We start from the raw sequence: 26,346 nt of genomic DNA, 5'->3' as shown, positions 1-26,346 counted from the left end.
TAGCATTGTTTGAAATATAAAGTAGCGATAAGATGTTCAGGCAGAGATGTATCGCCAGTAGCGTGTACTCTATGTGAAATAGAGTGAGGAAAACCAATAGCTACGCCACCGTTAGCACGGCGGGTGGGAATGGTATTATCGTGTCGAAGAATGTGATAGGGTGGGAGTTTGCATAAGATTTTAGGAGTGAGAAACGTTTCGTTGAAAAGAAAACAATGAACGTGTTCTTCCAGAAGTAGCTGCTAAAACAAAGGCTTGTTTTTTTGTAGAGATCGAATATTCAGAAAGAGAAAACGCACTGCCATAATGAAAAATAATGAGAAGAGATGGGGAGAGAACTTAGACTGCAGATTCATAGACTGTAGAATGAAAATGAGCATAGTTGTTGGAGTAAGTGCCGGTGAAGTTGACATGCAGGATAGTTTTAGCAGCGAGTTGTACTTGTTGGAAGATATGTTGACGAAGAAATGGATGTATGTTCTGCAAGGTTACAGTGAGAAATGACAAAAATTTATCGATGGTGATCGGTTGTTGTGCAGAACTAGGAGGCGGAGTAGTAGAATCTGTGTTATGAATGCGGATAGGTACAGTGAGCTCGGGTTTTAGCATCTCTGCAGCTGGTTTGGCCTTACATTTATAGCTGTATGTAGGATGCTGATCTGGGCAGGTCGAGCATTGCGGTGGATTACTGAGATTGGGACAAGACTTGGTGGAATGGGGACCTGCACAGTACCCGCATTTGAAAAGGTTCCTGCAGTCGTTAGTGTGATGGGAGTTATAGGCTTGACATCGCTCACAACGGACAGGAAGAGGCGGAGGTGAGTGAGACGGTTCCACCCGATGCCTTTTCAGGTATATGTAGGCACCATTGCTAAGAAGGTCATCCACGGTCTCTTGACTGTTTGTGAGAACTCGGACCATATAAGTGGGTCCGGATGCGTTCTTTATGCGAAGGCATTTCAAGATTGAATGACTCTCTAGCTTAAGTTCATCAGCGACCTCGGCATCCGTGAACTGGGGATCTACGCCTCGAATTACTACAGATAGAGCTGGAGGCTTGCGAGGAGGTGGAGGCTGCTTCACCTGGTTTGATGCAAGCTTTTGAAGGTTTGCCGAGGCGCCGAAGATCTCAAAAGAGTAGGTGTTACGAAGAGTGTTTGCCATGTTAGGGTCTGTCGATCGGATGATAATACCATTCTTGGTAGGTATGAGCTGCTTGAGATCCGATCGTAGAACGTATTTCAGTAGACGTAAGTAGATCTGCTTTAAATCATGGTACTTGGCATCGTAGTTTGTAAGAAGAAATGAATGGACTGGTTTAGATGATGACTTCCCGTTAATCTCTATATCCATATTGCTTGATCCTGACGATGACTCACTCAGTGTATGATGCCGTTTGGTTGGAGGTGTCATTTGAAGAGCAGCAGAAAAGGTAGCAGCTTTTGTAGAGTGAGCCGTTGGACTACTTGGCTCTGACTCTTGGCGGGCTTTTCGTTTGTCGATCTTTGCCGCCGTCAGAGAAGGTCCCTGAGCAACAACAGGAGGTAGTCCAGTATGACCAGTGCCTTGTCCAGAAGCCATAGCGAAGGTCGTCTAGGTTATTGGTTCAAAGAAGACCACCCGTTTGGATAGTGGTCTAGGTGGGCCAAAGAGGCTATCAAACTGCGTAGGTATCTGATGAGGTGGGCTAGATAAGTCTCTGAACCGATACACACAGAGATTTAGCTTCAGTGACCAGGATAGTGGATAGAATATTACAAAAATCGTCACTACACTCTAGTGGCGCTTCAGAGCAGTGCAAGGCAAAGCTCTGGGAAAGTGCGGAGCGGCCCTTACATTTTTATTTACAAAAAATTTTGTGTTGTTACTAGTGACTATTTGTTAATTTCTAGAACGCAAATGCACATGAAACGTCTGAGAAATAATTTACATGAAAAATCTTTCTGTAATTCTTTAAACTTTAATTAATTATTAATAAATAAAATGTTTTACTTGTAGTTAGTTAAAGAGATTTTTTATTATATACTATATAATAATGTGCTGCCATCTCCCGTCATTATGTAAATTTAATTCTTTTAATAGCCCTAAATAGTAAATATAAGAACTGATTTCTAAGTTCCCAATCTTTCTTACGTCGTAGATGCATTGTAGCAACTCTTGATTCTAGACGGCCACCATGAAATCAAAAACATTTTTTTACATATATTTTGCACATAAAAGAAAAGAAGTGATACAATTTTACAAAACTAAAACAGAAGATTGTTTGCTTTATATCCGACCATTTTTTGTCAAATATTCACCTTAAGAGAAACCGCGTCGCCACCACCGATCATATTCTATTAGACCCACACAGCATTGTGGACTATCGCACGGCATCACAGTTTCCATTGCAGTTAGCTCCTTCGCACGTCAGGTATGCACTAGCGTGCGCAGGACATTGGGAATGTGGGTGCCAGATCTAAAGTACCACCATATGGAATGTCGTCCTCCCCCCTTTTCCATAAGAAAAGATAGCGTCATTGCACCCGACGCTGCGTCGGTGACGCACGGCAAACATGCAGACGGGAAATAATTTACACGTAATCTCTTCTCAGTTTGTAATAATTCTACATAAAAAAATTGTCTAATGGGGGTCCAAGGCACCCAATGCACCCACGTTGCGCACGGCTAGGCAGGTATGGGAATTCTGTCATCACTCTCCTCCCTTCGAGCTTCCAGGGAAAGTCCAAAGTACGCTGCCGGCGATGTTGAAAGAGTCGTACAATAAACCCACGGAGGAAACTTTTCTTACACTTACGAACAAAGTTTAAGCGCTCCTTACCGTCAATGTCACAGTATGGGCTCGCCCGAATGTGACCACTAGCAATGAATGCAAATATGATTCAACAATTGTGACAACTTTCTTCCATTTGGAACCCGCCAGGTACTCCTCATAGAGTGTGCGGCAGTTAATCTTACGTTCGATAATGTGACGCGGTAGCAGGTGGTGTGCACGGCCCTTCCGCACCTAATTCAACCTGAGGCGCTTGGGAATTGTATTGTTCTCATTTGACGGAGCAAGGTTTAATCTGTACTCTATATCACGCTGCGTCAAGGGATTTTCTCGGCACACCAATCGACGATCCACCTTAGCTTCCACTTACACCATTTCTCCTCATGGTTTTCGTGAGTCAATATTTCGCAAGGGGATAGTATTGTGTGTAACGGGCAACAATAGCTTTCGCAGTACTCATCCCGAGTGTTAACTAATTCTCCCTACAATATTTCACAGTGCATACGTACGAAAACTACTCCCCAAAGTATACTGCTCCCATAGTTGCAGTATGGGAGAACAGCTGGAAGCATAGAATTGAAAAGTGTCAGATATACAGCAAACACGCCTGTAATCTTCTTTGTGACAAAACAATGGTATTCAAAGCGGAGATATTCGAGAAAATAGATCATTAAGTTAGACCTAATACTATGAACTCAAATCTTATAATATCATGGGTGAGGCAATATTTCAACTTCCAGATGTCTTGATGAAAATGGGATAATTTCAAACGTAGGTTTGGGTCCACGTTAATTATGGCTCTGACTTCGTTTTTTTGTTCTTGCATACAAGAAGAGTAAATGTTTCGTGCATAGATATATGGTGTCAAACAGCAGCAAATAAATTTGCTAACTTCTCTCGACTTTTAAGGTAATTCGTCTTAGACTAGAAAAAAACTCCAGTAAAGATAACATAGGAAACGTCATTTTGTATTTCGAATCACAAGGCACCTCTGCTTGAGATTGGCTAAACTGCAAACGTGCCTGACGTTCTGTAGCCAATTTCTGGTTTGTTGTTTGCATTTTGAATGAGAACGTCTGAAAGCCTTGTACCAAACTTTTTTGTAATGACCGTTTATTGACGCCCAATTGAATAGTCTGGTTGATATTTGAGTATCCTCTTAGACATCAGCTACGGCAGCAGCGATATTCCCTGCCATGCGGATGCTTCAGGGCCGACCCGCATTCAGCCAGTTTTCTCGAGGGGAGCGGCTAGACGTCACAGTATTTGGCAAGTTCGTGCCGCACTCACAGGAAATCGACTAGGAAATTGACGCTAAAGCAAAAGCACCGACTCATTGCTTCTCAAAAGATTGGCACAATTATTAATCACTCCTGGGGAATCCATCAATCCATGGCTCATCTACATATATTTGGTATCTGTGAAGAATAAAAATAAATAAATTAATAAATAAATAATGATTATTTTCCCTATTAGAGCATCTTACAATAGGATGACGACTTCCACGGCATTCTGTATATTACAATAAACGTCTGACAAAGTGAATTGAAAGTATGCTGTTCTACTGAGTATGTTCAGTTGAAAGTAAGCTGTCTATTTTTCAAGGTAATTATGAAATGTCTGTGATATAGTGAGTATATATCAATATGGCGTTAAATTACTTTTCCACCATTACCACAATTTACAGCTAAGTTCCTCTTTTCGGGCTCTCGCATTTCTTAAATGTAAATTTTAACAAAAAGAGTAGGTCAGAAAGAGGAGAGAAAGCTGTGGAAAACATCTACGTCAACTAAATTCTTGTAAACAGTCACGGAAACAATATGCACACATCAAGCTTTCGGAGCTTTTCATTTAAATTTTGATGCGAGTTAGTCCTAAATAAAGTAAGAACGGGCCATGGCAGCTTCAAAGTCATGTCGGTAGAAGTGAAAAAAATAGTGAAATCCAACACGTTTCCTATCGCGGACTATAAAAGGGAGCTCAAAACTATAGTGGCCCGACAATACAATTCTTGAGAATTTAGCTACTTGGTCCCGGAAAAATAAAATTTGAAATACAACAGAACGAGTTCGAAGATCACTTTCAACATTTATAATGTTATGAAGCTGAGCCGTCCTTTCTGTAACAAAATCCCGTGGTTTTGCCATTATTTTGTCAATCATGATTAATTGCTTTCATCTTTCAGTAGTTGACAATTTTATCAGCCAAGAAGTTGAGCGGCGCTCAGTTATTCAAAGTCTGTCATTGTGAGGCAGAGTGTGTCTTATCATGTCATTCCGAAAATTACTATCGAAATGGAGGTTAGAACTATTGTAACGATTGGATTATAAATTCGGACTTCCTGTATCTACAGCAGTTATAAGTGAGAAAATATTAAATTCTTTTTATGTATGTGTTTCTTTTAAATAAAGCAGCTGTTGAATACGGCTACACGATTCTCGTTGCGTATTGCGTTGAGTTGATTTTGAGTTTAATGGCCCGTTCAGCAGCGAGTCTATATGAGACGTGGACCTACTGATTAACGTGGAATCCGAACCACATGAGCTCCCACCGTGGACGGTGTGTATTCATATACAATTGGTATTAGAGTAAGAACTGGATATGTACATAAATTTGGAATAAAATTACGTACGTAAGTCGAAATGAAATTTATCACACCAATTTCTGGTAGCAATATTAAGATTTACTACTGGTAATTTCTTTCCTGATCTTAATCACGTCGCAACCATAGTAATTAATTCCATTACAACCACCCTATTTCCATATACGTGCACACGATTAGCATAAATACACACAATCTGGGTACTTGAAATAGTACGTGGACTACAAGTGCTTACTGATATTAATGTCCTTACAAAAGGATTTTGTCGTGCTTGTTCCGATAGGTATATTCTTCCCGGGAAATATTTTGGTCTGTGTCCAGTGGGCGTTCCTTTACTGCTTATAGTATCCCTTGTTCACGAATACTGAAACCGCCAGTGCTAACTTTATATTAATTTGTTCTAAATTATTCATTAACAAATTACAAATTACAAATTCCAGCCATCCCAATGCGAGGTGAAAAATCATATGCTAATGATACTGTCTACCCTGATTTTATATTATGATTTTTATGGCATAATATACGGTGTGGCTACTAAAGAATAATGTATTTTATATAAGATAATAGTGTCCTACTATTGTGGGAAAATAATGTACAATTGAGGTAGTGGTGGTTGAGGGGGTTAAGAATTGGGGACCAATACAATGTGTCAGCCGCCAGGGCCAACTAGTAGCCAGTCCGGCCCTAGATGTATCCAAGCCGAGCCTGTTTTTATGCAAATTGTTAATAACATTTACTTTAATTTAAATTTGTTAAAATCAACGTACTTATAATTCTAATATTTCATTAACAAAATTGAATGTTTCAGCAATTTCAACAATGTTATCGCTCTCTTATTTTAGCATGCTTGCAATTTGTTATACAGTCTAAATACCCTAAATCATTGTTAGTCTTGTAATAGTTCAAAGTTTGAAGCTGCTTCTGAAGTGAATTTCCTTCAGAACCGCCACTGGAAATAAATTTCCTTCTTAACCGCCGCTGGAAGAGACTTTCCGTTGAAGCCGCCAATGGACATGACCTTCCTTGGGAGCCGCCCTTGTCCTGGTACGACGGCTTGGGAAACACCCCTCAGAGACTCTTTACAAGACTGTTAATACGAATCAAATAAAAATGTTTAAAAAAATTCTTTAAGATAAATACAAATTATGGACGATAAAAAAGAAGAAAATATTTAAAATACTTATGTGTGTAAACTAAGAAGGTATTGGATTGTGGGAAAAAGATAGGAGTTTGTATTTAAGACGGTGTGGCAGCAGCTCGATTCTTCCCTGCCTCGTGCTCCGTTAAGTATCGGAAGGTCAGTTGTGACCTGTCGCTGATTCTGTTTAGCGTTACTGATTCTGTTTAAGAGTTACTACTTCGGTTTAATGTTGCAGTGAGTTGTGGTCTAATGTCCAAGAGCCGAATGGAGATTTTTGCTGACGGATACTTCTTGTTCTGCTAGTTCACTGTAACTTTTAATCTATCTGTGTCTTTGTTTGGTTTAGTTAAAAATGTTTGGCACAGACCGAGAGGACAAAAAGAGGGTGAGCAAATTGCGGAGGTAAAGGTAAGAACAGACTTTATTAACTTATTACTCTATCCTTTCTGTGTCTTTGTGAAATTTAACGTATGTGTTCGGTCGAGTTTTTTGCTCCACTGGTTAAATAGTGGAATATATTTTTTTAATTGATTCTTGTTAGGCTCATAGTTCATTTTTGAAATAAGGTAGTTTCTAGAAATCGCAAGACAAAAAGAAGAAAAGAATAATTAACAACTATTATTAAGTAATTTACTATAAAAGATACGTCGCTTGTTGCCGCATTGTTGACTAAAACCAGTAATTGACAAATTATTAATAGCTTGTTTAAAGTGGAAAATTGTTATTAAGGGCGACGAAGATTGGTGAGCGATAACCTGACTTATTTAAATTTGTTTCTTGAAAGGTAAATTAAGCTTGTTGAAGGACTCTAATATTTAAAATATTCAATTAAAATGTTATATTCAATTGTCTAGTCTATTGTTGTAATTAGTGAATTTATTAGTTGTAAATAAAATTGTTATTAGTTGAAGAATTAACTTTGATTGCTATACTAAACTTCAAAAGAGTTGGTTCATATAAAGAGCCTTGCATCTGGAATATTTAACTATTGATTGCGGTAACCTAAGCGGATACGAGTCCCTGGTTCTGTGGGGTAACGATTCCTTCTTTTTTCTTTATCATTTTTTTATTCTAGTTTTCAGAGTTGAGTTCTTTCGGAAAGGGATCGAGGGACATTACAGTCTTACCTACCAGGTATTTGGTTAGTATTTGCAAATTTTAGGATAGGAACAGAAGGCGAAGTCCTCAGATATTTATTTAGGAAAGTTGCTCTATTCTCTGGTCAACAGAAAAAATTGTCTAAATATAGGCTACTTGTTTCAGAATTATGCAACATCTGTCCAAGTAGCTTCATGAAGAAAATAATGGTGTGACGAGACACCATTAACTATTAAAGAATCATAAGTCATTATTTTTACTAGGTTTCTCACACTAATATAAAGTTACTAATATCACTTTTCGTTTTTTCCTAAGATTTACTATGCTTTCATTGTAGTGCTGCCAAAATGTCTTGAGTTGTGGCAAAAATGCGAACAAAAGCTGTGGCAAAAATGTGACACACCCACGCGTTGAGCCAAAAGGGGCTCCGTTGAAGTGAGAAAGCTTTAGAAAATGAAGTCCTTCCGCAGATAGTAGTGCTTAGGACTTAAGACTATGTGTCAAGTCAATGTGGTATATCTACAGTATGGTTTGACGAATCATATAATCAAACACTACATATACAGTATGTCACATCCGTATTCGTACACATGGTGATCGTAAGGAAACGCATAAACAAAAGAAGGAAATGTATTTCTTCTTGAGCATAAATACTTCTGAAACACTATTTGTTATTACAGATACAAAGAAACAATCTACAAATCGATATAATATAAAATACATGCTTAATTAATATAAGATTTGCAATATTTCGCTACATTGTTATTCGTACAGTTAGATGTAAACATTGCATGTAAGAAAGAATTACAGTACATGAAAGAACAAAATGACTAATACTTTGTGGCGTAGCCTTTAGCTTTAATAACTGCTATACATTTCCGCTGCATAGAATTAAAAAGAGTAGTCAACGTAGCAGAGCTGAACTTGGCCCATTCTTCCGTCACCACCCGTTTTAAATCTTCTTTTGACGAAACGTTTTTATTGTGAACACTAGATTTCAGATAAGCCCATAAGTGTTATAGGGTTAAGGTGAGCGGATTGGGGAGGAGTGTGCAACTGTTTGGGTACATCATTTCAAATTAAACAGTCCCAATTTATACCTGCCGTATATTTGGGATCTTGATCATGTTGGAACATATAAGTTGGTAGGATTCCCAATATTGAACTATTCTAGTATACGTCACCATTAAGAGGTATTAGACCTAATATATGACAATCTAAATTCTATTTCTTAACCCAACAGAGAATTGAACTTAGACCACTTTCACAACTTCGGTTGCAACACTATGGAGTTAGCAGATTCATTAATAATATTTCCAATAATATTTCACAGTATTGTCTGATAAAGAAATGTTTTTTTTTATGAAACAAAAGAATTCAAAATGTTATTTTGCTTCCAATAATCAATTACCAGGAGGTGATAGGTTAACAAAGGTTAAAGTTTATTTCATAAACAATCCTTTCGTATGCGAGGTATCAAAAACGTAGAAGATTATCTGAAGTGCAGAAGTACATGATTCGGATTTAGTGATTGGCTTGTGATGAACGCTATGATTGTCGAACCAATGGAAATTATGCAGAAGAAATTGTCAAGTGTTATTAGACCATGAGATAGTACACTTCTATTTACCCCAAGTTTACCATAAGCTTTGTTATGTACCTAATATTACCCGTAGCCTACAATCTTCCGAAAGGCTCCTTTTTGTTAACTTTAGTGAGTGGTGGGGGTCAGAGTAATGACGTCATCAACATGGCTTCCACCAGAATTCGTAGCACATTTTTTAACTGAGAACAACTTTTCACTTCATGAAGGTAGAAACTTCGTTCTCAAATTAAAAGTAACAAACGTGTCTAAAATTTGGTGTCATTGCTTATTACTTATATTGCCGTCATCTTTAGGTATGGCGCATGATTCGCTCAATGTTTAGTTTCATTGGCATTATTATAAACATTTATTGTCAAATAACAAAGAAACCATTATATTGTATGAAAGAAACAATATGAAAGCAATGTGATAGAACAGAATATGAGCTTTCCAACGATATCCATTTTATTTACATATTTTAAAAATTGGATGAGTAATTCGATTTTATGTATCATATCGTGGCATGAGAACCAGAGGAGAGAACGTAACTTCAATTTCAAAGGTTTACAGGAGAGAAGAAAATAAGTGAATTTAAAAGAAAAATTTTAAAAATAATAAGATGGTAGAAATATCATTGAATAGTAATTAAGGCATTACCATATTGGTTTCAATACAACACAAATCACAGGATAGCCAATGAAAATAGTAAACCAGTTTCTTGTTATTCACTATTGAAATGAGATACGTTCCTCTGACTCTGAGCAAATTGTTTTAAAGGAATTGTTTTTATGGACGTACGCTTAGCAAATTATAATAGCCTTCAGCTTTCTTATTATAATCTCTAATTAGAAACACTAATCACTGACATCTAAATGTGAAAATACCACCATTAAATACTAAAATAACCTTTAATCACTATCACGATCATCATCACTAATACAGCGATACACGCGCTGCAGACATTGTGTGAGTCAAGCAAAACTTGACCCACGACCCACTGTCCTACCACTCACCGTGAATCACGAACCACTTGACTCAATTTGACACACCATGACACACTCTGACCCACCACCACCATGATTCATACTAACACACCACCCAATGAAACCTATCGTCAACAACTCTGACGCATGATCCTCGCCCTTCGCGAATAGAAGAAAGTGTGCGTGAGGGGTGGTTTTACGTATAAAAAATCCAGAAAACATTTTCTATTCAGAGATAAAGAATGACTGGAATCATTGCTGACTTCTTTCGGATCGATTACCGCATCATTTCCCCGAGTCGTTGTTTTGGTAATAGAGTGCTTCAAACTACAAACTGTGTTTTTGGTTTTGTTGCATGCATAGAAACATTTAGTACAGCCACGTACTCTATCTACAGCTTGAATATTTTTTAATTTCTCTTATACGAAACAATCTTCAAGAGGATCAATAAGAGAGCCATTTTTGTAACACTTTTTTAATGTGAGCAGTCAAACACATACCCAAAAGTTCATTTCAAGGATGGTTCAAGGGTTCTGAGGACCTATCACAATAACATAGACGGAAGCAACTTTATATCGGGTGTTGCAAAATAAGTGTTACAACTCTTAGGAGGTGACTCCTGCCACTGAGACAAGAGAAAAAGTTCTCTTCAACTTTCGGCTATCGGACATATTTTCGGATCTACAACGTGCCGAAAGCGTGGGAAAATGACTTTCGGACGCCAATAGTTCGGAAACTATCCAACGTAAAGAGGGCGGGTAAAAAATTCACTGAAGAAGTCATACCTGCTGTATTGAATTTTGCATGTTTCACAATCCTACCATGCACGCGCAAGGGATTCCCCAAAGGAACGTAGGGAGTCCCTCATAATCTCCCAAATGAAAATTGGTCTAAATTGATATGAATTGATAGCCTTTCTACCAGGTAACAATAATTCGTTTGTATTAAGTCGATATCTAGAACAAATACAAAATGGCGGATACCTTCATGCACGTTGTGTGTGGTTGCATAATCGCCAGGTACGGATGCTGGCCAACAGTGACGTTCTGAGTATTAAGTGTAGCGAATTTGTACTCAAATGCTCTAGAAAGACATCTGGAGTATCGGTAGAGCACAACACATTAAGTAGGGTTATTCACATGTGTGGAAACACGTAAGGAAAAATGACCAGAAATGCACTTATACTCAGTAAACGTGATTTCAAAGCGTCGGAAAAGTAAGGATTAGCGTCAAGAACATGAAAGCCATTGCCAATTCACCAATAATATTCCATCAATCGGATGCAATATGATGTGCACGGTTGCATACGAATAAGGATACAACAACTGAGGCCAAGTTGAAATTGTGCATGGGGACTCACTAAGAAACTGGGTAAACTAAATGAATGTCACTAGTGGATCGCACGATCAATATTGAAAAGTGGCCAATGTGTGTGTTGATAAAGACATGTATCTAATGGACAAATGCCAGCATGTCCCACTAGTGCTGGTACACGGTCCCACGTGCGAAAAATAGGAAAATAACTACTCGGGTCTTGAATCTGATGCTTTGGGCTTCCAGTAGTATTGGAAACTGTGACCACGCGAGCGAAAGCGAGCGCTCTAGCCCTGATGCTCGAGGAAGCCTCACTTTATCTGTATTCATTTCTTTGAGAAGCACCCACTTTGTTCGGCAAGCGCTCTTGTACAGCCTCCCGACATGCTTGTGTGTTCCATTTTGTTATTCCTACTGCACAGTTGTAAACAATCAGAGCTTTAAGACGTTTCTTCCTATTTCTCATGTCGTTTTATCTTCCATATGTATGGTGTTCCAGCTGTAGTGTTACATGTGCCAAATTGGTTCATTTTCGTCTTTGTCTTGGCATGTTCACTGTATGTAAGATACGAATTTCGAAAGGTATTTTCCTATATTTCGAGTACGTGAGTGGGACATGATACAAGTTTGTTATTTTCACGCTCTATCAGAATTTGAACCATGTATTAAGAGATTTATTTTCATGTGTCAACTGTGGAACAATGTCCCAAACATAGAGGGACATTGATACAATCGTGTTCTAGTTACGTTCTACCAAAACGTGCACCAAATGTAATAGCAGAATGTACAATGTTATTTTCCTAGTTTTCGCACGTGAGACGGTGTCCCAGCAGTAGTGGGACATGTTGAAATTTGTCCATTAGCTACATGTCGATATCAACACACACATTGGCCACATTTCAATATCGATCATGCGATCCCACTAGTGACATTCATTTAGTTTACCCAGTTCCTTTCTTAGTCCCCTTGCACAATTTCAACTTGGCCTCAGTTGTTGTATCCTTATTCGTATGCAACCGTGCATATCCTATTGCATCCGATTGATGGATTATTGGTGAATTGGCAATTTCTTTCATGTTCTTGACGCTATTCTTTACATTTCCGATGCCTTGAAATCACGTTTACTTAGTATGAGTGCATTTTTCCTGGGCATTTTTTCGTTACTTGTTTCCACACATGTGAACCACCCTGCTTCATGTGTTGTGCTCTACCGATACTCCAGATGTCTTTCTAGAGCATTTGAGTACAAATTCGCTACACTTAATACTCAGAACGTCACTGTTGGCCAGCATCCGTACCTGGCGATTATGCAACTACATACAACGTGCATGAAGGTGTCCGCCATTTTGTATTTGTTCTAGATATCGACTTAATTCAAACGAATTATTGTTACCTGGTAGAAAGCCTATCAATTCATATCAATTTAGACCAAGTTTCATTTGGCAGATTACCCGGGACTCCCTACGTTCCTTTGGGGAATCCCTTGCGCGTGAATGATAGGATTGTGAAACATACAAAATTCAATACAGCAGGTATGACTTCTTCAGTGAATTTTTTCCCGCCCTCTTTACGTTAGATAGTTTCCGAACTATTGGAGTCCGAAAGTCATTTTCCCACGCTTTCGGCACATTGTAGATCCGAAACTATGTCCGATAGCCGAAAGTTAAAGAGAACTTGTTTTCTTGTCTCAGTGGCAGGAGTCACCTCCCAAGAGTTATAACACTTATTTTGCTACACCCGATATAAATGTTGTTAATAGATATATACAGAAAAACGAAAATATGATTTTTGGAGTTACGTCCCTCTAGTTCTCATATGACGATATGCTATTGTATTCTTGACCTCTAATATTATGCAAAGCAAAACGCATTAACCAATTTTATTTATCCCAAATTTACCATAAACTTTGTTAGGTACTTAAGATTTCACATAGTCTGTAGTCTTGAGAATGGTTTCTCTCAGGGTTGAAGAATGGTGGATACCCGAGTATTGACGTCATCACTATGGCTGCCACGCCAACGAGTGATACTATTCTAGAAAAGATATAATTCTTCAACGAAGTGTCTCATAGAGAATTGTTCTTTTTTTATCTAAATGCTCGTAATGAAGTAGCCCTTTTTGTGTTATAACAATATATTTTGTAAGTCTAATAGTCTTCCTGATATTTAGCCTGAAAGTTACATTTTACAATTTTTTCTAACATGGTGATTGTTTCAAACACAGCAACTTTCAAAACGTTAGGGAAATAATATTTATGAAAGCACAAAACTTTCCCTAATATTGTAGAGAATGAAATATAGCTTTTGGATGGACAAAGCGATAGTAATTGCAGTTACAACCTTTTTCTCGAAGCCAAGAACTTCTTGATCATTACACTGTTCTAGGGATGAGTTAAGATGTAGGCTATGGATAATTTTAAGCTCAAAACGTTTATGAAAAACTTGGGATAAATAAGAAGTGTTTAGTCTATTGGTCTATGAGTGAAGATTAATCTTTTTAATTTACTAATATGAATTTGTAATGTAATATAATCATAAACAAAGATTAACTAACAAAGAAATTAGATATTTTTATGTGAAGTTTGTTCATTGTGTATTAGGCACATTTGTACCTAGCTATCTCAATATATTTTTGTAACTACTGTAACGTAATATTCTTCTACCGATTAAGTAAACTTTAAAATAATTCTTCGTATTACAGTGGGTATTAGAAACAATGTAAAATTTGATCTTGCGTTCCACTTTGAGCATTTTTAAATACCGATCTTACTACTCTTATTCGGAGTCTCTGTCATTATCACAGTTTACTGAAGCAACTTATTCTCATTTTCACAATTATCGTCATTTTCCGGCGGAAAAACGTCAGGTGACATACACCCTTCATACCACTTAACTTGGGATTTTCCGTTTTCTAAGTTCCATCCATGAGAATTTGGGTCAAAGTCTTCGAGAGGGTTAGAGGTTTGTACGTTTCCACATTCAAGATATGACATTGCTCCGCTTTATTTTTTGTTGCAAAGCAGCTTTTTAATGGAAGAAGAAGAATAGGATCAACAGGTCTAAGTTATGACAAAGGTTTCCTTCTTAACACAGGAGACGTTTTATTTTTTAAAAATATTATAACTCACTTCTGACACGGAGGTGTACGAAGGATGACAATACATACAACACACAAATGTCTCTACACCAAACAGCAATGATTAAACACCAAGACGTATTCGCCCAATTTAGCCAAAATTCTTTGGTGAGCAATGCTTTTTTGTGAGAATGCTAAATGGTTTGATTTTGCAGTGAAAGCGTGAAAGCCTGATAGGCTGTCAGCTTTTTCACTTCCTATTTGTTTCGCTGTTTGTGACGTTGGTCAGGGGCGTCATTTAGGGGGGCAGGGAGGGGCAATTGCCCCCTCTGAGTTTGAGATTTATATAGATTTTATCAATAGAATAGTAGTAAATCAGGAAAAAATGCTGAATTTAGTTATATCAAGAGGTGTTGTCCCCCCAAGACAAATCTGAAATGACGCCTGACGTTGGTATATCTTTTAGAGTTTTTTCAAAACAAACCACATTCAAAGCAAAATCCATTTCTTTCTTCGCTATAACGCGCCGTGTGAAAAATATGCCAAATGATCCTCGTATCTGCTTCATTGTATTGACATGCAAGTTCCTTCATGTCAATCACATCCATGTTTGCTCCTATATAAGAGTAATTGTAACAAATCGTTTCAACAGAAACATATAACGTTTTATTGTGTAGAAAGTGGCAATATTTTCAAGATGTCCATTCTTTGCACAAAAACTGTATTAAAGATGTTTTGAGTGAAGAGACATTAGCGGCTTTTTTTTTTTTTTTTTTTTTTTTGTTCAGGTCCAGGAACATTTTTTCATTCACTAGCGTTTCAACATTGCGTACGTTATGCTCAGTATCCTAGATATCAGGAGGGCTGTAGACGTCAAACACTAATTGAATTTCTCTAGCTTCTCCTCTACAGGTTTAACTTGAGAATGTTGTAAGCAAAAACTCCATAGTGATCTGGGAGTTAAATTGTTTGCAGGATGAACATGGCATCAAAGATTATTGTGTCCAAAGTAGATAGAGCAGATATTATACCTTCCTTCTGAAGCTCTTCCAATTTTATGCCTAAGTTTTGATTTACATGTTTTATTTATGGAGCTATCTATTGTCCAAGAGCTAGAGAAACTACCGTAAGAGAATATTTCGAAATCTCCCTCACGTCACACCTCTGTTTAGAGGCAATATTGAGAAGTCTTGCGAAAATATCATTGATGCAATTTACGACCTGCAGTTTGTTATTTGATTTTTTGATAGTTTCGAAAGTACACACAGAAGCACAATTCATAACTAGTTTTCTTGGTATTGGATAACATATAACGTTTTAAATTTTTCAAGGCCTCTGTGATTTCAAAGTACGCACACAACTGTACACACACAAATACTGTTCACAACTTGCCCATTGGATAAATTTCTAAAAAGGGTTTCTCTATTCATTTCTTTGAAAGGATCTGGAAAGCTCTTGAGTTAAGATATTACACCTTCAACATCTTTGTTGTCTTCCTCGATTCGAGTCTGTTGAAAGTCCTGTTTAGAGTCTGGTTTCCGGGATACTCCACTGACTTCAAACAGACTTGTTACTGTTTTGCTTCTCATTGATCTATCATTCACCTAGTCCTGGATGATTCAGAATTGGCAAATGTAGTAATATCAGCAAGTCTTAATGGTGCGTCAGCGCTCACTGTTTAATTGAGAGCCATGTCAAACGGAACTCGAGAAAAACATTGACTGTGTTACAAAAAATCGAAAAGTGTAACTTGCAAACTAAATATCAGGAAGACTATTGAAGCTACAAGATATATTGGTGTATCACCAAACGAAGGCAACTTCCTTATGAGCATATAGAAAAAAAAAAAAGAACAATTCTCTATGAGACGCTTCGTTGTAGAATTATATTTGTTCTAGAATAGTATCACACGTTGGGCTGGAACCATAGTGATGACGTCAATACCTGGATCTCCACCATTCATCAACCTTGAGAGAAACCTTCCCTAAGAATATAGACTATGTGAGATCTTAAGCACCTAACAAAGTTTATGGTGAACTTGCGATAAATAAAAGGCCCAAAGCGTTTTGCTTTGCATAATATTGGAAGGCAAGAATACAACACCATATGATACATAAAATCGAATTACTCGTACAATTTCTAAGATATAGTAATGAAATGGATATCATTGGAAAGCTCAAATTCTGTTCTATAATGTTTGTTTCATATCTATAATGGATTCTAGTTATTTGCCAATAAATATTTACAACAACGCGAAAGAAACTAATTTTTTTAGCGAATCAGGCGGCATTTTTAAAGATTACGGCAATGTAAATAAACGGTAATGACATCAAATATTAGACACGTTTATTATTTTTAAATTGATACATGAACGAAGTTTCTACCTTCATTGAGTGGAAAGTTATTCTGAGTTAAAAATTGTGCTACGAATTCCACACCACTCACAAACGTTAAGAAAAGCCTTTCTGAAGACTGTTTGTTATGGATAATCTTAAGCACATAACTAATTTTAAGGTAAACAGGGGTAAATAAAATATGTTCCATCTCTGGGTCTATATGTTTCACTTATAATTGCGAAATCAAATTGGACTACTCAAATTAGCTTGCTTGTAGTCTTTATGTATAACATTAGTTAGAAACTATGATACTCATCTTCGTCGAAACAAGTTTTCAAAACCAGGAGATGGAAAATTCAAAAGTGATACTTGTGTCATGATTTCTTAAAAGGTAATAATTGTACACTTATTGGTCGTTCTACTTAACATGAAAGTCATTGGCTCGATACTCCACCCTGCATCGTCGACTGAGACAACAAGTCATCAGCATCCTCGATGTCACCAAGAAAATTAAATGAAATTTTTGAGATTTCCGTCCCACGGTTGTGTCGGTTATGCTAAACGAGACGGTGATGATGAGAAATGAATGAAATGGTGGAATGAAGAAAGTGGGCGGAAACGGGAGAACGGTGAGAAAACCCACGCACATGGTGTTTGTCCACCACAACGTTCACTTATCGCGAGGAAGGGTTGAACCCGGGACCCCATGCTCCAGAGGTGAACGCTCAACCACTGAGCCACCGCGGCTGGATACACTCCACTAAAGAGCGCAACTAGTTAATAAAATGCTTTACACTATTTAGCAGTGGCGTATTTACGATTTTATTTTGGGGGGCTTTGACAACTCTAGTCCTGGAAATGTGAAAATTTTACAAGATATTTCATTTACTTTAATATAGTAAATAATATTTCGGGGGGCTTAAGCCCGGAAGCCCCCCGTAATACTCCACTGCTATTTAGTGATATATCACAAACTAAAAAGAATAATTTATTTTATTTGTCAAGTTGATAAATATAAAAATTTCTAAAGGTAGATTATTATTATCTTCAGCTTTCATTTATGTCTCTACTCAATATAACTTGAAGATTTTCCACTTTCTACCTCATCCTGATATTCGAAAATACTGAAAAAATCAATTCCGGAATAACCCAGGGGCGGCTTTAGGATTTTAAATTTGGGTAGGCCTGCTCCCTCATGTATAGATAAATATACACATTTGATTGATTAATGATTGAGGAAATTAATTTTACAGTAGTGGTTGATGCTATTTGTTAAATAATTATCTACCATTAATATAAATAATGGAAAATATATTTACTCTTTATTGTGTCTTTTAACGTTTATATATATATTTCAATATTTTGGGTAGGCCCGTGCCTGCCAGGCCTGCCCACTAAAGCCGCCACTGGAATAAATAATATATATATAGAGAGAGATTGATTGAATAATATTTTACAAACTATCTAAAGACGTGATAAAAATAAGTAAACTGAAACATATATTGGTGCAACATTCGGTCTCTCAATAAAGCTTTCTCATTATCATTCTATTAATTTTAATAACCTATTGATGTGAACGTTACTCATATTTCACTGAACTAACTAGGGTTAAATTTTCGAAAAGATTTATCTAACTAAAATATTAAAGAATTGTATTATATGTTTGTAATAGATTTTCTGAATTCATTCGACCAGTTATCCTGTGGCTTTAATCACTATGTTAAATAGCTCAAAGGAATTTAGAGTAACTTTATAAACACGTTTTGCAAGTTTGTTGCAACAGATACAAATTGCAAGTAACGTCTTTTAATATAGACCCTACAGGGTATTTATGTAAACTTTTTTAATGGCGACTCCTTTACGAAAATAAAAAAAAGCTAATATCTAGCATTTCCTTGTTCTATACTAATAACTGGATACAGTGTGGACGGTCTACTCTGATTGCTATTGAAATTTACAGACTGAATACAGGAAAATGTAGTCATAAAATTCTACCACGTTGAGTTTTCTTGCAAATCTAGAGTATACAGCTTCCGCGTTTTTCATTGAACGAACGATCTTATCAACCATTCTCTATTACGAAATTTCTGTACACTAATGCTCATAAGGAGTGCAAAATAAAAGCAATGAGAGGGAAGGAAGACGAGATATGGATACAGTAGGAAAAGGAGAAGTTGGACTATTAATAGACGCTTTAGCGAGAAAGTGAAATTATTGAAGACATAAAGAGAACCAGGATAAGTAAAAGAGATAAAAAGAGAAGGTTTCACCGATAAACAGAGTGACTACTGAACATTTATCAATTACAAATCTGTCATGAATGTTAAATGTAATTATGTTTTACATGTTAATGAGACGGTGTGTACTATTGTTGTGGGTGGGCAATGTTAACATTACTAGCCTCTCCAAGGAAACACACCTTTCGGAAAAAGCTAAAATATCTTTCGCAAAAATAAAACTTAATCCTCGTGAGTAAAATTTCCTCAATAGGTACATAGTTTCCGACATTGCTTAGCGCACGTAAATATGAAAATATAACTGAAAAAATTAATGATTAAGCACATTTAATATTCAGCCTTCATCGGTTGCAGGATAGAGCTAATATTTGATTTAACAAACGCCTTCGATATACGAGGCCTGTCTAAAAAGTATCCGACCTTAATTTTTTCCACGCAAAGTAGTGATTCTCAGGCGGCGCCACCGTGCACGGTGGAAGGAGGAACCTTAATGCGCATGCTTGAATTTTTTCACCGCGTTCGCGTGTGCCAGTCGTGAGCTGGTGGTTGCGAAGTGAGGTGCTGTTGGTAGTGTTCGTCGGATTTAGTGTTTCTCGCAAGATGACTGAACGAATTGAGCAAAGATACTGCATCAAATTCTGTCAAAGGCTTGGTGATTCTCAAAGCCAAACTATTCGTAAGATTTAGCAGGTGTTTGGAGAGGATGCGATGGGTGTAACACAAATTAAACAATGGTTCAACCGATTCAAAGATGGCCGCACATCAGTCGAGAGTGAGCAGCGTAGCGGCAGGCCCCAAACTGCTCGGAATGCAACTGTTGTTGAGCGGGTGCGAAATTTGGTGATGTCAGATCGCCGTTTGACAGTGCGGGAGATTGCAGAAGATGTTGGACTGAGTAAAGATTCTGCACATGCAATTTTGCGTGACGATTTGAACATGAAACGAGTGGCTGCTAAATTTGTACCCAAGTTGTTGTCTCAGGAACAAAAAGACACCCGTTTTGACGTTGCACAGGACCTTCTGGACACCACCAACACTGATCCTGGGTATCTGAATTCCGTGATAACTGGAGATGAGTCATGGGTGTACGGGTACGACCCAGAAACAAAACAACAATCGTCTCAATGGAAGCATCCCGATTCTCCAAGGCCGAAGAAAGCGCGGCAGGTGCGAAGCAAAATCAAGGTGTTGCTGACTGTTTTTTTCGATGCCCGTGGAGTTGTGCATCACGAGTACGCACCGGAAGGACAATCAGTGACAAAGGAGTACTATCAAGATGTTCTCAGGCGACTCCGTGACGCAGTCTGGCGCAAAAGACCAGACATGTGGACAGCGAAGAACTGGCACGTCCATCATGACAACGCCCCAACACATTCATCCCAATTGGTCCACACGTTCTTAGCCAAACATGGAATTACAACCGTTCGCCAACCTCCCTACTCTCCAGACGTGGCTCCTTGTGACTTCTGGTTGTTTCCAAAATTGAAGACGCCTCTGAAGGGATCCCGTTTTGAGAGTAGAGAAGACATAATGCGGAACACGACGACGGAGCTGAACAACATTCCAAAAGAAGACTTCCAGCGGTGTTTCCAGCAGTGGAAGGATCGGTGGGCTAAGTGTGTGGAAGCACAAGGGGCCTACTTTGAAGGGGATTAGGGTCCCAAATCTGTCAGGTATTCGCAACTATTTTTCTGGCCAAAGGTCGGATACTTTTTAGACAGCCCTCGTAAACTAACGTAACAGAATTTTACTAAAAAATTAAAAATAAAAAAAATAGACCTTCAAAATCCAACAATAATAGAAGTCTACAATTGGCAAGTAGAATTAAACATACGAATCTTAAATTGCCCTTGATTATTGACTTCATATATACACATACTTTTTCATACCGTTATAATACACCTTATGTTGTAACTTGAAACTTGTTCTAATGTGGCTACTGCCTTAATTAGAAATTGAAGACACAACTTAGGATAATATTCCAAAAATACTATTTACCTTTTTCTTGAAAAGGTCTCACTATTATTTAGCCAACACAATTCTTGAAATTATTGGATGACTGACTATACTAAATTAAATATATATTCTTATACAGTAATAACATGAGCAATATTACAATTAACAAAAATTGTTTTTTTTTTAACACAAGCTATCTATGTTCTTACATACACTTGAAGAGGAAAAGCGATTTACCTTATTTTGACTTGTTCCCTATTCATCGCTGAAAGAAGGCCTACTAACCAATCATAATGCAGTACTGCGATCACATGATTGGTTACCAATAGCTGTGGTACCAGATCTCACAATTCAAAACTAACCAATTTTTTTACACACACACACACACACACACACACACACACACATATATATATATATATATATATATATATATATATATATATATATAGATATAGATAGATATATATATATATATATATATATATACTAGCAGCGTTCACCCCGCTTCGCTGCGGTCACCCCGGAACGCAATAAACTTTGTTACTTAGATAATTTTTACTTTTTCGCTTTCAAATTGCAAGCGCCTGTCATTTATGTTAACCCGCCGAGTCACGTGGTCATGCGGGTTGCATATACATACGTTTATTTTTACCTATGATGAACTATGGAGACTTGAATGGTCCATTATCTCAAGACACTGGTAATTAAAAATTAAAGTGATATGATAAAAACCATCTAGGGTCCAAATCCTAACAACCCCCCAAAAATGAAAGAAATCGGTTCAGCCGTATTAGCGTGATGAGTTCACAAAGGATTTGTACGTTCTCTTTTATATATATAGATATATATATATATATATATATATATATATATATATATGGGTTGATTCATAGTTGTATAAACTCTTCACCAGACTTGAAACTCCTGTGAAAATATAAGAAGGCCCAAAAAAAATAGAGTTCTGCTCAAGTTTGAGCTTTTGCTGTCGAACAAAATAAAAATGTTCTCTTCTGAAAACGAGCTTACTTATTTTGAAAATATTATTTGTTAGCATACACTTTGCAAAATATATTTCCTTCTCGAATTTTAACGTCTCTCAACTTCAATCCATTGTTTCAAAAGATAACTTCTAGATGATTTTTCTGGCCCATTTAGTTGTAGTGCGAGCGACATCTTTGTCCAATTCTTGTCCATTTTTGTCCACATAAGAAACAAATTGTACTGTTCAAATTAAAATATCCGCCACTTCGACCACAAATTCGACAGCTTCAAATTCGAATTTTAATTAGCTCAGAATTTTGACCAATTTGCGTCAATTTTTGTCCACCCAAGAAAAAAATTTGTTCCATTCTAATGAACGAGGAAGGGGAGGATTTCAAAATTTGTCCACTTTGATCACCTGTTATGCGACATCTTCAAATTCGAATTTTAACAAGCTTCATATTTTGTTCGGTTTTTGAGCATTCATATGCCACAAACAAAACGTTTTGTACCATTAAAATAAACGAGGGAGGGTTATTTCAAAAGTTGGTCACCAGGATTACGTGTTGAGCCACATCTTCAAATTCGAATTTTAATTAGGTGAAAATTTTGTCCAATTTTCGTACATTTTAATACCATCAAAAAATTTGTACCATTCAAGTTAAGAAAGGAGGGCCATTTCAAAATTTTGGCCACTTCAATCATCAGCAGTGTGACATCTTTAAATTTGAATTCTAACTAGCTTATAATTTTCCCTATTTTTTGTACATTTTTGTACCACCAAAATAGTTGAAATTCAAATTTGAAAATGTTTCACTACAGATGATATCCAAGTGGTCAAATTTTTAAAATGACCGTCCCTGGTTTATTTCAATGGTACAGAATTTATTCTTCGTGGTACAAAAATGTTCAAAAATTCGACACAATTCTGAGCTAATTAAAATTTGAATTTAAAGATCTCGCACTACAGGTGATAGAAGTGGCCCAAATTTTGAAATGGCCCTCCCTCATTTATTAGAATGATACAAATTTTTTCTTAGGGTTGACAAATATGGATAAAAATTGGACAAAATTCTGAGCTTGTTGAAATTCGAGGGTGTCGGACTACAAGTGATCGATGTCGCCGAAATTTTGAAATGGTCCTCCCTCGTTTATTTCAATGGTACCATGTTTTTTCTTGGGTGGACAAAAATGGGACAATATTCTGAGGTAATTAAAATTCAAATTTGAAGATGTCGCACTACAGCTAAATGGAAATATTTTTCTTTTGCTATTCTTATACAGTCACAGGACCACACAATTTACGAGATGGGTGACATGGAAATTTTATTGTAGGTGATTTGACACAGTTATTTATATCTTCTTCCAAAAAGGTGACATTAATGCATCATTAGCGGGAGGATGAATCACTCACCTCTTTCCTGTTTTTTCACATGACCTAGGTGGATATTGTAAACCAAGAACAATGAACCATTTCAAGATCTTGAGTCTATATTAGAAACTTGAAATTCCATTTATGAGGAGAGTTGTTGGACGTTAAAAATTTGGTTGTTCTTTAAATATGCATTTATATTCATTAACGAAGTAAACATGCACTAACTTCCAAATTTTGCACATATATGCACTATAAAACTCTGCTATTTTACTCCAAAACACCTGAAACGAATTTCTGTTTAAAGAGCATGTGAATATCACATCAGGAAAAAAAAAAACATACAAATATGCAAAAATCCGAAGTCTACTAATGACAGAGGTAGCGTCAAGGCTATCTCCAGCAAATTAGTAGTTTGGGGGAAAATTGTCTTCGGCAGAGCAGCATTCTGGTTCAAGATATTTGTAATTTCCTTCTCTTTCCTATGAGATTTTATGTATTTTTTTACAACAACGAATTCATGTTCAGGAAAAACTATTTTGAAACTGTTCTTGATGACTGCTAATCAGACTCTTCCGTTGCCTCCTTCATCAAGAATAGTTTTGATTTAGAATAACATGCTTGAATGCCGCAAATTACAGATATATTTTCCTTGCAGAATCATCAGTCAAACTCGTTCACAATGTTGTCAACTACTGGATAGAGGAATTCTGTACGAAAACTCGCTTCAGTGTAATCCTGTTCTTTTCTTCGGAATACTAACCGAAACTATAAGATTTTTCATACTACTATTATCTCGTTTTTCTCTGCTCTTTGGTTAATGTAAACATTCTACACTATTTTGTTTGGCAAACTCCAATGCTTCAGTGTAGAGACGCAATGAGTGTTTCTCTGTTCTAAGGTATTTTATGGCATGAACAATCAACCAATAAGTAGCTGGGCGTCTGCTATGGTATATTTTCTCCTTGAAGAAAATTATTCAGGCCACTAGTAATTCCCAATATCTTGCTAAAAACAATCAAACATTAAAGAGTTGCGAATGATTTCAGTTTGTCTGCAATACCCTTAGCTTCAGTAGTCTCTTTAGCTTTGTTACCCTCTAATGCATAGATTATAGCTCCATTCTTTTTCACAGCATTCAGTGAACGAATACGTGAAGCCCAAGGAATGTCTGAATGATCAGGTATAAAAGACTTCTCCAAACTAACGCTGTTTAGCTTGCTGTCATCATCTATGAGCTTTTACAGCGGGGAAATAATTATGCAAAGTCTGCAATAAATAAAAAAGGCATTTGCTTGTTCGATCAAATACACTTCTACAATTATTGAATTTAACCCTAGAAAGGTAAACTACGTAAATTTTACGTGTACGAGTTGGAAACACTGATGTGACGTAGCAGGAACTGTGTATAGAAATACAAACCTCTAGATATGCTATCGCGGGTTAGTTGGCTTGAAGTTCCGACGTTAATTACTTCTGTAGGTGTTATGTTGGCTGTGCCAAACGATTGAGTGTAGAACCTTATACGTAAATTTGGCGTATGTTTACCTTTTAACGTAAAATCTTATACGTAAGTTTAGCGTGTGTTTACCTTTAGCGTTAGTTTTCTTGCACGCATTTTTTACGTATGTTTACCATCAATGGACTATTGTCATTCGTAAATATTTAATTATTATTCCAAAAATGGTCGAGTGTGATGCAATAAATAACGAGGAAGCTATTTTACGGATATTAGAGGAACCTCAGATTCAGAAATGGAAGAAGATAACGCTGAACTTGATGTGAGATCAGAAGAAGAAGCAGATGACTCCGACAAAGATCCAGATTACTACCCCAGTGAAAATGATATTGAACAACATTTTGTCAGGAATTCGAACTGTAGAATGTGAAATCTCAAATCCAACCAAAGAAGCGGAAAGTTTCCACATGTAGTAAAAACGAAAATAGCAGTTTCGCCACGCATTCAAGAGAGGAATCTGGAAAAAATCAGACAGAGAGGGCAGTATATTTTAAAGATGAGAAGGCAAATGAACTTACATTTGACGAAAGGCAAGTGAAAATTAGCGGTATTAGTGAATTGCTAGGAAAGAATAGTCCTTGGAACACAAATCCAATGACAGATTCAAGTAGGAAGATCTCAAGAAGGAACACTGCTATAACTGCAATAAGCCAGTACGTGGTGAATATCAGATCAAAATTGTTATAACTGTGTGTGATTTGCGAACCAATCTGACATATAATGTGAAAGAACTATTCAATATGAATTCAATATTTCCTAATAATAAAAATAAACAGTGATATATCTAGACTTTCTCAGAGTTTGTTCTTAAGTGTTAATAATGTTTATTTTGCTTTTTTTTATGTACTTCTAAAAGATTTAGGATAATAGCAGCGCCGTAACTTAGATTTTTTCTGGGGGGCAAGCATTAATATGTGTAATTGGGCCCCCTAGAGAAAGTTGTTTTTCTAATTCTTGTGCCCCCTCTCTTTCCATTTTCTCTTACTCTTTATGGGTCCCCGGAGCCTGCGGGCCCTCCCACACAGCAAGATCTGCGGTACCGTTACTTACACCCCTGGGCCTGTTCCATACATGAAAATTAATTAAGGGGACAATATTGACAAATCTCAAAGCCATACGAATAAATATTATTTCTTGGGCCCCTAATAGTAAATATTTGTTTACTGAAATGGGCTCACGATTCATTTTTGTTTTATCTACCTTTTGTGTGCTGTTTTGTTTATGTAATGTAGCGAATCTGTTTGATGCTTCATTTATAATTTCATGTTCGTACCGTATATGAAGTTAGAAAATTTTTTCTTAAAATGAGGCCTCTCAAACCGCGGGGAGCTTTCCTAGGTTGTAGTTGTCACCCCTTCCCCCACAAATTAC

This window comes from Thermobia domestica, chromosome 16 (assembly GCF_964235325.1).
Source record: "Thermobia domestica chromosome 16, izTheDome1.hap1.1, whole genome shotgun sequence".
Taxonomy (NCBI): domain Eukaryota; kingdom Metazoa; phylum Arthropoda; class Insecta; order Zygentoma; family Lepismatidae; genus Thermobia; species Thermobia domestica.
The sequence above is the reverse complement of the archived record's forward strand: the minus strand, read 5'-3'. Positions refer to the sequence as shown.